Source organism: Fistularia commersonii, unplaced genomic scaffold (assembly GCF_037954325.1).
Source record: "Fistularia commersonii isolate RoL2024-O1a breed Wild unplaced genomic scaffold, RoL_Fcom_v1.0 HiC_scaffold_42, whole genome shotgun sequence".
In the NCBI taxonomy this organism is placed as follows: domain Eukaryota; kingdom Metazoa; phylum Chordata; class Actinopteri; order Syngnathiformes; family Fistulariidae; genus Fistularia; species Fistularia commersonii.
Window position 1 is genome coordinate 287,501 of NW_028234000.1, and position 15,000 is coordinate 302,500.

Genomic DNA, 15,000 nt, shown 5'->3' on the forward strand with positions numbered 1-15,000 from the left:
TACTCTTCTACCTGTCTCCCTGATAACACTAGCTGTTGTTGTCCAATCATCTGGCAGCTCACCCTGACCACCCAGACCCTTTCTCAACTCCTCCCTGAAAACCGTGCAACGCTCCTCCCTTTTCAGCTTCCACCACTTTGTCCTCTGCTCTGCCTTTGTCCTCGTCATCTACCTTGTCACCAGAGTCGTCGCACAAACCGCCATCCTATGCTGTCTGGCTACACGCCCACCTACAACTACTTTGCAGTCACCGATCTCTTTCAGGTTACCTCGTCTATACAAGATGTAGTCTACCTGCGTGCTCCTACCTCCGCTCTTATAAGTTACCCTATGTTCCTGTTTTTTCTGGAAAAAGGTATTCACTACACCCATTTCCATCCCTTTTGCAAAATCTACCACCATCTGTCCCTCTGCATTCCTATCCTGGATACCATATCTGCCCATCACTTCTTCATCCCCTCTATTGCCTTCACCAACATGTCCATTGAAGTCTGCACCAATTACCACTCTCTCATTTCTGGGAATATTCTGCATCACTTCATCCAACTCATTCCAGAACTTCTCCTTCTCTTCAGGTTCACATCCCACCTGTGGCGCATAGCCACTAACAACACTGAGCATCACACCTTCAATTTCCAATTTCAGACTCATAAGTCTATCTGACATTCTTTTCACCTCTAGGACGTTCCTTACAAACTCCTCCTTCAAGATGACTCCTACTCCATTTCTCTTCTTGTCAGCACCATAATAGTATAACTTAAAGCCTGCTCCTAAGCTTCTAGCCTTACTACCCTTCCACCTGGTCTCCTGGACACACAGTATATCCAGCTTCCTTCTCTGCATCGTGTCCATCAACTCTCTACCTTTTCCTGTCATAGTCCCAATATTCAAAGTCCCTACTCTCAGTCCCAGGCTCTTTCCTTTCCTCCTCTCTCTCTGCTTCCGAACACGCACTCCTCCTCTTCTTCTTCTTCTTGTTCTTCGACCCACAGTAGCCCGATTTCCATTAGTACCCTGTAGGTCATCAGTACCAATGGCGGTCGTTGTTAACCCGGTCCGCGACCCATCCGGTATGGTATAGTTATGGTTGACTCGCATGTTTGGTTTTGGCAAACGTTTTACGCCGGATGCCCCTCCTGACGCAACCCTCTGCATTTATCCGGGCTTGGGACCGGCACAGGGAGACACTGCTCCGTGCCCCCCCCCCCCCAAAGGCAGGCTTGGAGAGACACGGGCCAGTGCCGCCCTGAGGCTGCATTACCCTCTCTTTCTTACATTTATTATAAAAATATGCTTATCTTCCTTTTAGCTCATCACACATGTCTTTATGATTTTCAGTCCATGCCTCAGCCGGCCTGAAGCTCCACTGATGCGCATGTGCGGATGCCTCTATCTAGCGGACATAAAATAAAGACAATCATTCAAATGTGAATGAGTCGGCGTGATGCTCCGGGATGTGTGGAGCTCAGGGAGCTCCACGAGTGAGGGAGTTAAGTTAGGGCGGGGGTGCAAGTAGGCTCTAGGATTCCCCGAGTCGGGGCGAACGATGGGTTTAGAGGCGTATCGCATTGAAGATAATGGCCGCATATCCTTCTTGGACTTTTCTAAAGCCTTTGACTCGGTCGAACATCCATTTATCATAGCAACGCTCGAACATTTTGGATTTGGTTAAATATTCAGGAATGTGATCCGTGGGCTCTATGAGAATATTCATAGCTGTGTCACCCTGCCAAGCGGCACCACTCCGAGCTTCCATGTTGATGTGGGAATCCCCCAAGGTTGCCCCATCTCACCCTATTTATTTATAATTGCTACCGAAATGCTAGCCGTTTATGTTGAAAAGAGCAACGATATCCAAAAGTTAGACGTGCTGGGGACTGAAATTGTTATTAGCCTGCTGGCAGATGACACAACCTTAGTTTTGAAAAATGAACATCAAGTCCCAATAAGTGCCGAAAACAACCAAAACATTCTCCAAGGCTTCAGGATTGTCATTAAACTTAAAGAAATGCAAACTTCTTGCGCTGCATGACTCGCCACTAAAGGAAATCAGCGATGTTTCTATGAAATCAGAAATAAAATACTTGAGCATTTTCCTATCCAAGGACCAAACGTTAAATCAATCCAGGAACATTGAATCTAAACTGAATCAAAGTAAAGCTTAATTCTAATATATGGCTCCAGAGAGATTTATCAATATTAGGCCGGATATATTTGACTAAAATGGATGTGTTTATCCAGATGTATATACCCAGCGTATTCCAATGCTGCTCCAAATCAACTCGTAAAATCTGTTAACCAAATCAATTTCAACTTTATCTGGAGGAACAGACCACACCATCTAAGAAAAATCACATATGGTGAAAGAAACAAGTGAAGGAGGGCTGAAAGTGATAGAGTCGGACTGCTTGAATGGGACATTGAAGGTGAACTGGTTGAAATCCTGGATCAAACCTCATCGTTCTTTCTGGTATTGTACTCCAAACTACTTATTCAACAAAGTCGGCGGCCTGAGTCTTCTGCTTATCTCTGACTTGGATATCAACAAGATTCCTGTCAAATGTTCAGAGTTCCATAAACAAATATTATTATACTGGAAAATGATATACGTACACAATTTCTCACCACACAGTATAATAGTTTGGAACAATCGATATGTACTGCATGGCAACAAACCTCTGTTTTACAAGGAATGCTTTGAGAAAGGTATATGGTCGATAATTGACTTGATGGATGACACTGGCAGTCCTCTGGACAATGAGCAGTTCTGTACTACACACAGATTCAAGCCTCCCATATTAGAGTTGCTAAAGTTACGAAACGCACTGCCTCGACAATTTGTATTCCTGACCAAAAATATAATGACGCACCGAACCGTACAACCACAGTTACCCCGACTATCACTCCAGGGAATCTCAATTGTGGACAGAAAGCACGGCAACTCCTTTATTAGGAAATGTTTCACAGGAAACTTATTCCCTGGACGTCAAAAAAAAAAAAAAAGGATATTTTAAATAAATTTGATGAGGAATCGATTGCCACGCTGCGAACCATGTATCTGACTCTACCCATACCCCCAAGGCAAAAGAGACCCACTTCAAAATTATGACTGACATCTACCCATCTAAGGAATTATCGAGGGTACGCTTTAATTTTGAAGATAATATTTGTACATTTTGTGAAGACAACATTGAAACCACTGACCATATATTTTTTCTCCTTCTCATTCCATCGTCACCAGTTTCCTTCTCAAAAGATGATATAACATTCTGTTTACTTATAAGCAACATAACAGATGAACTCTGTGTCAATGTTCTTTTAGGCCTGGCCAAGTTCTTCATTCACAAGAACAGAATGCAAAAATGCTCCCCAAATTTTAATGTCTTCATAAACGATTTTGAAATATAAAAAAAAAAAAAAAAATCCTTAAAACTTATAGAAAAATCCAAAAACTAAAAAATATAGTTACCCATGTCCGAGGTTCCTTTTTTTTTTGGTAAAAAAAAAAAACAAAAAAAAAAAAACAACTTGATTACATGTTACATTCCCCTTGCAATTTTTTTTTTTTTTTTTCGTTTTAATTTCTTATTTGTCTATCTATTGATTTAATTACTTCCTTTTAATTTCTTTTTTTGTCTCGCACTGTAAATTTCTCACAAACCTGTAACACTATTAACTTCTCATTACATACAGAACAAATGTCCTGATGTCCGTTGCTTCCTCATCCCTGGTTGTTTCATTGACATTCAGTTCTACCTTGCTATGTTTATTTGTACATTTGTATATTTGGGTGTACTATTTATGTTCAATTAAAAACAGTTTGATGTCTGAGATTCCTTGTGAACCGCCAACTTAATTACATGTTATATTCCCCTCACAATTTTTTTTTTTCGTTTTTAATTTTATTTTTCTATCTATTTATTTAATTATATCCTTCTAATTTTCTTTTTTTGTCTAGCATTAAAAATTTCTCGCAAACCGTTAACACTATTAACTTCTGATTACTTACACCACGAATGCGCTTATGCCCCCCCACCCATCCCGCTTTTTCCGTACGGAGGCAGACACTGAGATCGAAAGCAAATGGGTGTCATTGAAATGCAGTAACAGGGTGATAACAGCCGTGTTCGAAGTGTGTAGGGGCTTATAGGAGAGCAGAAGCACGTCACGCAATTCACCTGAGTTCGGAGGATCGGGAGTACCAGGGCCCATAGCGGAGAAGCGGAAGAGCGGAGTTATGTGTCTCTTCTCAAAGGCGGGGAAACTGGGGGGCAGCAGGACCCCTTAGACCGGCTAATGTGAGTCTTCTCCGGACATAGATCACCCGGACTTATGACTGGAGCTCCCGGACCTCTGGGCACACACATATGTGAATGAGTGGATGAGCTAATGTTGGTTTGGTTGTGGATACGTTTCGGCCAATGCTATCAGCACAGCTATGATTATCCCCAGAACGTTGAGAACGAGCTCCCGGAACTCCAGACATGCGTATATAAAAGAGTGGAATTAAGGTGTGTGTGTGTGTGTGTGTGTGTGTGTGTGTGTGTGTGTGTGTGTGTGTGTGTGTATACGTGTGGGACAGAAGTAATGTTGGGGACTGAAATTGTTATTAGCCTGCTGGCAGATGACACAACCTTAGTTTTGAAAAATGAACATCAAGTCCCAATAAGTGCCGAAAACAACCAAAACATTCTCCAAGGCTTCAGGATTGTCATTAAACTTAAAGAAATGCAAACTTCTTGCGCTGCATGACTCGCCACTAAAGGAAATCAGCGATGTTTCCATGAAATCAGAAATAAAATACTTGAGCATTTTCCTATCCAAGGACCAAACGTTAAATCAATCCAGGAACATTGAATCTAAACTGAATCAAAGTAAAGCTTAATTCTAATATATGGCTCCAGAGAGATTTATCAATATTAGGCCGGATATATTTGACTAAAATGGATGTGTTTATCCAGATGTATATACCCAGCGTATTCCAATGCTGCTCCAAATCAACTCGTAAAATCTGTTAACCAAATCAATTTCAACTTTATCTGGAGGAACAGACCACACCATCTAAGAAAAATCACATATGGTGAAAGAAACAAGTGAAGGAGGGCTGAAAGTGATAGAGTCGGACTGCTTGAATGGGACATTGAAGGTGAACTGGTTGAAATCCTGGATCAAACCTCATCGTTCTTTCTGGTATTGTACTCCAAACTACTTATTCAACAAAGTCGGCGGCCTGAGTCTTCTGCTTATCTCTGACTTGGATATCAACAAGATTCCTGTCAAATGTTCAGAGTTCCATAAACAAATATTATTATACTGGAAAATGATATACGTACACAATTTCTCACCACACAGTATAATAGTTTGGAACAATCGATATGTACTGCATGGCAACAAACCTCTGTTTTACAAGGAATGCTTTGAGAAAGGTATATGGTCGATAATTGACTTGATGGATGACACTGGCAGTCCTCTGGACAATGAGCAGTTCTGTACTACACACAGATTCAAGCCTCCCATATTAGAGTTGCTAAAGTTACGAAACGCACTGCCTCGACAATTTGTATTCCTGACCAAAAATATAATGACGCACCGAACCGTACAACCACAGTTACCCCGACTATCACTCCAGGGAATCTCAATTGTGGACAGAAAGCGCGGCAACTCCTTTATTAGGAAATGTTTCACAGGAAACTTATTCCCTGGACGTCAAAAAAAAAAAAAAGGATATTTTAAATAAATTTGATGAGGAATCGATTGCCACGCTGCGAACCATGTATCTGACTCTACCCATACCCCCAAGGCAAAAGAGACCCACTTCAAAATTATGACTGACATCTACCCATCTAAGGAATTATCGAGGGTACGCTTTAATTTTGAAGATAATATTTGTACATTTTGTGAAGACAACATTGAAACCACTGACCATATATTTTTTCTCCTTCTCATTCCATCGTCACCAGTTTCCTTCTCAAAAGATGATATAACATTCTGTTTACTTATAAGCAACATAACAGATGAACTCTGTGTCAATGTTCTTTTAGGCCTGGCCAAGTTCTTCATTCACAAGAACAGAATGCAAAAATGCTCCCCAAATTTTAATGTCTTCATAAACGATTTTGAAATATAAAAAAAAAAAAAAAAATCCTTAAAACTTATGGAAAAATCCGAAAACAAAAAAATATAGTTACCCATGTCCGAGGTTCCTTTTTTTTTTGGTAAAAAAAAAAAACAAAAAAAAAAAAACAACTTGATTACATGTTACATTCCCCTTGCAATTTTTTTTTTTTTTTTTCGTTTTAATTTCTTATTTGTCTATCTATTGATTTAATTACTTCCTTTTAATTTCTTTTTTTGTCTCGCACTGTAAATTTCTCACAAACCTGTAACACTATTAACTTCTCATTACATACAGAACAAATGTCCTGATGTCCGTTGCTTCCTCATCCCTGGTTGTTTCATTGACATTCAGTTCTACCTTGCTATGTTTATTTGTACATCTGTATATTTGGGTGTACTATTTATGTTCAATTAAAAACAGTTTGATGTCTGAGATTCCTTGTGAACCGCCAACTTAATTACATGTTATATTCCCCTCACAATTTTTTTTTTTCGTTTTTAATTTTATTTTTCTATCTATTTATTTAATTATATCCTTTTAATTTTCTTTTTTTGTCTAGCATTAAAAATTTCTCGCAAACCGTTAACACTATTAACTTCTGATTACTTACACCACGAATGCGCTTATGCCCCCCCACCCATCCCGCTTTTTCCGTACGGAGGCAGACACTGAGATCGAAAGCAAATGGGTGTCATTGAAATGCAGTAACAGGGTGATAACAGCCGTGTTCGAAGTGTGTAGGGGCTTATAGGAGAGCAGAAGCACGTCACGCAATTCACCTGAGTTCGGAGGATCGGGAGTACCAGGGCCCATAGCGGAGAAGCGGAAGAGCGGAGTTATGTGTCTCTTCTCAAAGGCCGGGAAGCTGGGGGGCAGCAGGACCCCTTAGAGCGGCTAATGTGAGCCTTCTCCGGACATAGATCACCCGGACTTATGACTGGAGCTCCCGGACCTCCGGGCACACACATATGTGAATGAGTGGATGAGCTAATGTCGGTTTGGTTGTGGATACGTTTCGGCCAATGCTATCAGCACAGCTATGATTATCCCCAGAACGTTGAGAACGAGCTCCCGGAACTCCAGACATGCGTATATAAAAGAGTGGAATTAAGGTGTGTGTGTGTGTGTGTGTGTGTGTGTGTGTGTGTATACGTGTGGGACAGAAGTAATGTTGGGGACAGAAATTGTTATTAGCCTGCTGGCAGATGACACAACCTTAGTTTTGAAAAATGAACATCAAGTCCCAATAAGTGCTGAAAAAAACCAAAACATTCTCCAAGGCTTCAGGATTGTCATTAAACTTAAAGAAATGCAAACTTCTTGCGCTGCATGACTCGCCACTAAAGGAAATCAGCGATGTTTCTATGAAATCAGAAATAAAATACTTGAGCATTTTCCTATCCAAGGACCAAACGTTAAATCAATCCAGGAACATTGAATCTAAACTGAATCAAAGTAAAGCTTAATTCTAATATATGGCTCCAGAGAGATTTATCAATATTAGGCCGGATATATTTGACTAAAATGGATGTGTTTATCCAGATGTATATACCCAGCGTATTCCAATGCTGCTCCAAATCAACTCGTAAAATCTGTTAACCAAATCAATTTCAACTTTATCTGGAGGAACAGACCACACCATCTAAGAAAAATCACATATGGTGAAAGAAACAAGTGAAGGAGGGCTGAAAGTGATAGAGTCGGACTGCTTGAATGGGACATTGAAGGTGAACTGGTTGAAATCCTGGATCAAACCTCATCGTTCTTTCTGGTATTGTACTCCAAACTACTTATTCAACAAAGTCGGCGGCCTGAGTCTTCTGCTTATCTCTGACTTGGATATCAACAAGATTCCTGTCAAATGTTCAGAGTTCCATAAACAAATATAATTATACTGGAAAATGATATACGTACACAATTTCTCACCACACAGTATAATAGTTTGGAACAATCGATATGTACTGCATGGCAACAAACCTCTGTTTTACAAGGAATGCTTTGAGAAAGGTATATGGTCGATAATTGACTTGATGGATGACACTGGCAGTCCTCTGGACAATGAGCAGTTCTGTACTACACACAGATTCAAGCCTCCCATATTAGAGTTGCTAAAGTTACGAAACGCACTGCCTCGACAATTTGTATTCCTGACCAAAAATATAATGACGCACCGAACCGTACAACCACAGTTACCCCGACTATCACTCCAGGGAATCTCAATTGTGGACAGAAAGCGCGGCAACTCCTTTATTAGGAAATGTTTCACAGGAAACTTATTCCCTGGACGTCAAAAAAAAAAAAATGGATATTTTAAATAAATTTGATGAGGAATCGATTGCCACGCTGCGAACTATGTATCTGACTCTACCCATACCCCCAAGGCAAAAGAGACCCACTTCAAAATTATGACTGACATCTACCCATCTAAGGAATTATCGAGGGTACGCTTTAATTTTGAAGATAATATTTGTACATTTTGTGAAGACAACATTGAAACCACTGACCATATATTTTTTCTCCTTCTCATTCCATCGTCACCAGTTTCCTTCTCAAAAGATGATATAACATTCTGTTTACTTATAAGCAACATAACAGATGAACTCTGTGTCAATGTTCTTTTAGGCCTGGCCAAGTTCTTCATTCACAAGAACAGAATGCAAAAATGCTCCCCAAATTTTAATGTCTTCATAAACGATTTTGAAATATAAAAAAAAAAAAAAAAATCCTTAAAACTTATGGAAAAATCCGAAAACAAAAAAATATAGTTACCCATGTCCGAGGTTCCTTTTTTTTTTGGTAAAAAAAAAAAAAAAAACAAAAAAAACAACTTGATTACATGTTACATTCCCCTTGCAATTTTTTTTTTTTTTTTTCGTTTTAATTTCTTATTTGTCTATCTATTGATTTAATTACTTCCTTTTAATTTCTTTTTTTGTCTCGCACTGTAAATTTCTCACAAACCTGTAACACTATTAACTTCTCATTACATACAGAACAAATGTCCTGATGTCCGTTGCTTCCTCATCCCTGGTTGTTTCATTGACATTCAGTTCTACCTTGCTATGTTTATTTTTACATTTGTATATTTGGGTGTACTATTTATGTTCAATTAAAAACAGTTTGATGTCTGAGATTCCTTGTGAACCGCCAACTTAATTACATGTTATATTCCCCTCACAATTTTTTTTTTTCGTTTTTAATTTTATTTTTCTATCTATTTATTTAATTATATCCTTCTAATTTTCTTTTTTTGTCTAGCATTAAAAATTTCTCGCAAACCGTTAACACTATTAACTTCTGATTACTTACACCACGAATGCGCTTATGCCCCCCCACCCATCCCGCTTTTTCCGTACGGAGGCAGACACTGAGATCGAAAGCAAATGGGTGTCATTGAAATGCAGTAACAGGGTGATAACAGCCGTGTTCGAAGTGTGTAGGGGCTTATAGGAGAGCAGAAGCACGTCACGCAATTCACCTGAGTTCGGAGGATCGGGAGTACCAGGGCCCATAGCGGAGAAGCGGAAGAGCGGAGTTATGTGTCTCTTCTCAAAGGCGGGGAAACTGGGGGGCAGCAGGACCCCTTAGACCGGCTAATGTGAGTCTTCTCCGGACATAGATCACCCGGACTTATGACTGGAGCTCCCGGACCTCTGGGCACACACATATGTGAATGAGTGGATGAGCTAATGTTGGTTTGGTTGTGGATACGTTTCGGCCAATGCTATCAGCACAGCTATGATTATCCCCAGAACGTTGAGAACGAGCTCCCGGAACTCCAGACATGCGTATATAAAAGAGTGGAATTAAGGTGTGTGTATGTGTGTGTGTGTGTGTGTGTGTGTGTGTGTGTGTGTGTGTGTGTATACGTGTGGGACAGAAGTAATGTTGGGGACAGAAATTGTTATTAGCCTGCTGGCAGATGACACAACCTTAGTTTTGAAAAATGAACATCAAGTCCCAATAAGTGCTGAAAAAAACCAAAACATTCTCCAAGGCTTCAGGATTGTCATTAAACTTAAAGAAATGCAAACTTCTTGCGCTGCATGACTCGCCACTAAAGGAAATCAGCGATGTTTCTATGAAATCAGAAATAAAATACTTGAGCATTTTCCTATCCAAGGACCAAACGTTAAATCAATCCAGGAACATTGAATCTAAACTGAATCAAAGTAAAGCTTAATTCTAATATATGGCTCCAGAGAGATTTATCAATATTAGGCCGGATATATTTGACTAAAATGGATGTGTTTATCCAGATGTATATACCCAGCGTATTCCAATGCTGCTCCAAATCAACTCGTAAAATCTGTTAACCAAATCAATTTCAACTTTATCTGGAGGAACAGACCACACCATCTAAGAAAAATCACATATGGTGAAAGAAACAAGTGAAGGAGGGCTGAAAGTGATAGAGTTGGACTGCTTGAATGGGACATTGAAGGTGAACTGGTTGAAATCCTGGATCAAACCTCATCGTTCTTTCTGGTATTGTACTCCAATTTCTCACCACACAGTATAATAGTTTGGAACAATCGATATGTACTGCATGGCAACAAACCTCTGTTTTACAAGGAATGCTTTGAGAAAGGTATATGGTCAATAATTGACTTGATGGATGACACTGGCAGTCCTCTGGACAATGAGCAGTTCTGTACTACACACAGATTCAAGCCTCCCATATTAGAGTTGCTAAAGTTACGAAACGCACTGCCTCGACAATTTGTATTCCTGACCAAAAATATAATGACGCACCGAACCGTACAACCACAGTTACCCCGACTATCACTCCAGGGAATCTCAATTGTGGACAGAAAGCGCAGCAACTCCTTTATTAGGAAATGTTTCACAGGAAACTTATTCCCTGGACGTCAAAAAAAAAAAAAAGGATATTTTAAATAAATTTGATGAGGAATCGATTGCCACGCTGCGAACCATGTATCTGACTCTACCCATACCCCCAAGGCAAAAGAGACCCACTTCAAAATTATGACTGACATCTACCCATCTAAGGAATTATCGAGGGTACGCTTTAATTTTGAAGATAATATTTGTACATTTTGTGAAGACAACATTGAAACCACTGACCATATATTTTTTCTCCTTCTCATTCCATCGTCACCAGTTTCCTTCTCAAAAGATGATATAACATTCTGTTTACTTATAAGCAACATAACAGATGAACTCTGTGTCAATGTTCTTTTAGGCCTGGCCAAGTTCTTCATTCACAAGAACAGAATGCAAAAATGCTCCCCAAATTTTAATGTCTTCATAAACGATTTTGAAATATAAAAAAAAAAAAAAAAATCCTTAAAACTTATGGAAAAATCCGAAAACAAAAAAATATAGTTACCCATGTCCGAGGTTCCTTTTTTTTTTGGTAAAAAAAAAAAAAAAAACAAAAAAAACAACTTGATTACATGTTACATTCCCCTTGCAATTTTTTTTTTTTTTTTTCGTTTTAATTTCTTATTTGTCTATCTATTGATTTAATTACTTCCTTTTAATTTCTTTTTTTGTCTCGCACTGTAAATTTCTCACAAACCTGTAACACTATTAACTTCTCATTACATACAGAACAAATGTCCTGATGTCCGTTGCTTCCTCATCCCTGGTTGTTTCATTGACATTCAGTTCTACCTTGCTATGTTTATTTGTACATTTGTATATTTGGGTGTACTATTTATGTTCAATTAAAAACAGTTTGATGTCTGAGATTCCTTGTGAACCGCCAACTTAATTACATGTTATATTCCCCTCACAATTTTTTTTTTTCGTTTTTAATTTTATTTTTCTATCTATTTATTTAATTATATCCTTCTAATTTTCTTTTTTTGTCTAGCATTAAAAATTTCTCGCAAACCGTTAACACTATTAACTTCTGATTACTTACACCACGAATGCGCTTATGCCCCCCCACCCATCCCGCTTTTTCCGTACGGAGGCAGACACTGAGATCGAAAGCAAATGGGTGTCATTGAAATGCAGTAACAGGGTGATAACAGCCGTGTTCGAAGTGTGTAGGGGCTTATAGGAGAGCAGAAGCACGTCACGCAATTCACCTGAGTTCGGAGGATCGGGAGTACCAGGGCCCATAGCGGAGAAGCGGAAGAGCGGAGTTATGTGTCTCTTCTCAAAGGCGGGGAAGCTGGGGGGCAGCAGGACCCCTTAGACCGGCTAAGGTGAGCCTACTCCGGACAGAGATCACCCGGAGTTATGACTGGAGCTCCCGGACCTCTGGGCACACACATATGTGAATGACTGGATGAGCTAATGTTGGTTTGGTTGTGGATACGTTTCGGCCAATGCTATCAGCACAGCGATGATGAGTTCAGGTGTGTCTGTGTGTGTTTGTGTGTGTGTGTGTGTGTGTGTGTGTGTGTGTGTGTGCGTGTGTTTGTGTGTGTGTGAGAGTTTGTTTTTGTGGGTTGGGGGGGGTTCCCGCGGACACGGAGTACCAGGGCCTGGAGCGGATGAGGTGAGGAGCGGAGGAGAGCAGAAGCCCGGACCGTGATTCGCTTGTGTCCAGCGGTTCGGGAGTTCCAGGGCCCGAAACGGAGGAGCGGAGGAGCGGAGGAGCGGAGGAGCGGAGGAGCGGAGGAGCGGAGGAGCGGAGGAGCGGAGGAGCGGAGGACAGCAAAACCCCTTTCTGCAATTCGCCTGAGTCCGGCGGATCGGTAGTACCTGGTTCCGCAGCGGATGAGCGGAGGAGTGGAGGAGATGTTTCTCTTCTCAGAGGCGGCGAGGGGGGGGGGGGCAGGACCCCTTACCCTTATCCCCCCCGGACGTTTGAGTGGAGCTCCCGGACCTCCGGGCACGCACATGCGAATGACTGGATCACAGGGAGTGCCAGGGCCTGGAGCGGATGAGCAGAGGAGAGGCGGAGGGCAGAAGCCCGGCCCTGTTCAAGAGTTCCAGGGTCCAAAGCGGGGGAGCGAAGAAGCGGAGGAGGGGAGGAGAGCAGAAGAGCAAAAAACTGGCCCGGAATTCACCGAAGTCCCGCGGATCGGGAGTTCCAGGGCCCGGAGCGGAAGAGCGGAGGAGCGGAGGAGAGGAGGAGCGGAGCAAAGCTAAGCCCGTCTTAACAACAAGGAAATTACAGATGAGGCTATAATTTCTAATGAAAACTTTAAATTCTATAGCCACGTATACACTTCGACATTGTCAAAAAGCGATTGTGACTCCTTTCCATTAAATATTCCTCAATATATCCCAAAAATAAACAACAAACAATATATGTTTGTTTATATATGTTTATATATAAACAACAAAACATATACAGTTTGATGTCTGAGATTCCTTGTGAATCGCCAACTTAATTACATGTCGTATTCCCCTTGCATTTTTTTTTTTTGGTTTTAATTTCATTTGTCTATCTATTTATCTAATTATTTCCTTTTAATTTCGTTTTTTGTCTAGCACTGTAAATTTCTCACAAACCTGTAACACTATTAACTTCTCATTACATACAGAACAAATGTCCTCATGTCCGTTGCTTCCTCATGCCTGGTTGTTTCATTGACATTCAGTTCTACCTTGCTATGTTTATTTGTACATTTGTATATTTGGGTGTACTATTTATGTTCAATTAAAAACAGTTTGATGTCTGAGATTCCCTGTGAACCGCCAACTTAATTACATGTTATATTCCCCTCACAATTTTTTTTTTTTCGTTTTTAATTTTATTTTTCTATCTATTTATTTAATTATATCCTTTTAATTTTCTTTTTTTGTCTAGCATTAAAAATTTCTCGCAAACCGTTAACACTATTAACTTCTGATTACTTACAGCACGAATGCGCTTATGCCCCCCCACCCCCCCACCCCCCGCTTTTTCCGTACGGTGGCAGACACTGAGATCGAAAGCAAATGGGTGTCATTGAAATGCAGTAACAGGGTGATAACAGCCGTGTTCGAAGTGTGTAGGGGCTTATAGTAGAGCAGAAGCACGTCACGCAATTCACCTGAGTTCGGAGGATCGGGAGTACCAGGGCCCATAGCGGAGAAGCGGAAGAGCGGAGTTATGTGTCTCTTCTCAAAGGCCGGGAAGCTGGGGGGCAGCAGGACCCCTTAGAGCGGCTAATGTGAGCCTTCTCCGGACATAGATCACCCGGACTTATGACTGGAGCTCCCGGACCTCTGGGCACACACATATGTGAATGAGTGGATGAGCTAATGTTGGTTTGGTTGTGGAAACGTTTCGGCCAATGCTATTAGCACAGCTATGATGAGTTCAGGTGTGTCTGTGTGTGTTTGTGTGTTTGTGTGTGTGTGTGTGTGTGTGTGTGTGCGTGTGTTTGTGTGTGTGTGAGAGTTTGTTTTTGTGGGTTGGGGGGGGTTCCCGCGGACACGGAGTACCAGGGCCTGGAGCGGATGAGGTGAGGAGCGGAGGAGAGCAGAAGCCCGGACCGTGATTCGCTTGTGTCCAGCGGTTCGGGAGTTCCAGGGCCCGAAACGGAGGAGCGGAGGAGCGGAGGACGGCAAAACCCCTTTCTGCAATTCGCCTGAGTCCGGCGGATCGGTAATACCTGGTTCCGCAGCGGAGGAGCGGAGGAGTGGAGGAGATGTTTCTCTTCTCAGAGGCGGCGAGGAGGGGGGGAGAGGGACAGGACCCCTTACCCTTACCCCCCCCGGACGTTTGAGTGGAGCTCCCGGACCTCCGGGCACGCACATGCGAATGACTGGATCACAGGGAGTGCCAGGGCCTGGAGCGGATGAGCAGAGGAGAGGCGGAGGGCAGAAGCCCGGCCCTGTTCAAGAGTTCCAGGGTCCAAAGCGGGGGAGCGAAGAAGCGGAGGAGGGGAGGAGAGCAGAAGAGCAAAAAAACTGGCCCGGAATTCACCGAAGTCCCGCGGATCGGGAGTTCCAGGGCCCGGAGCGGA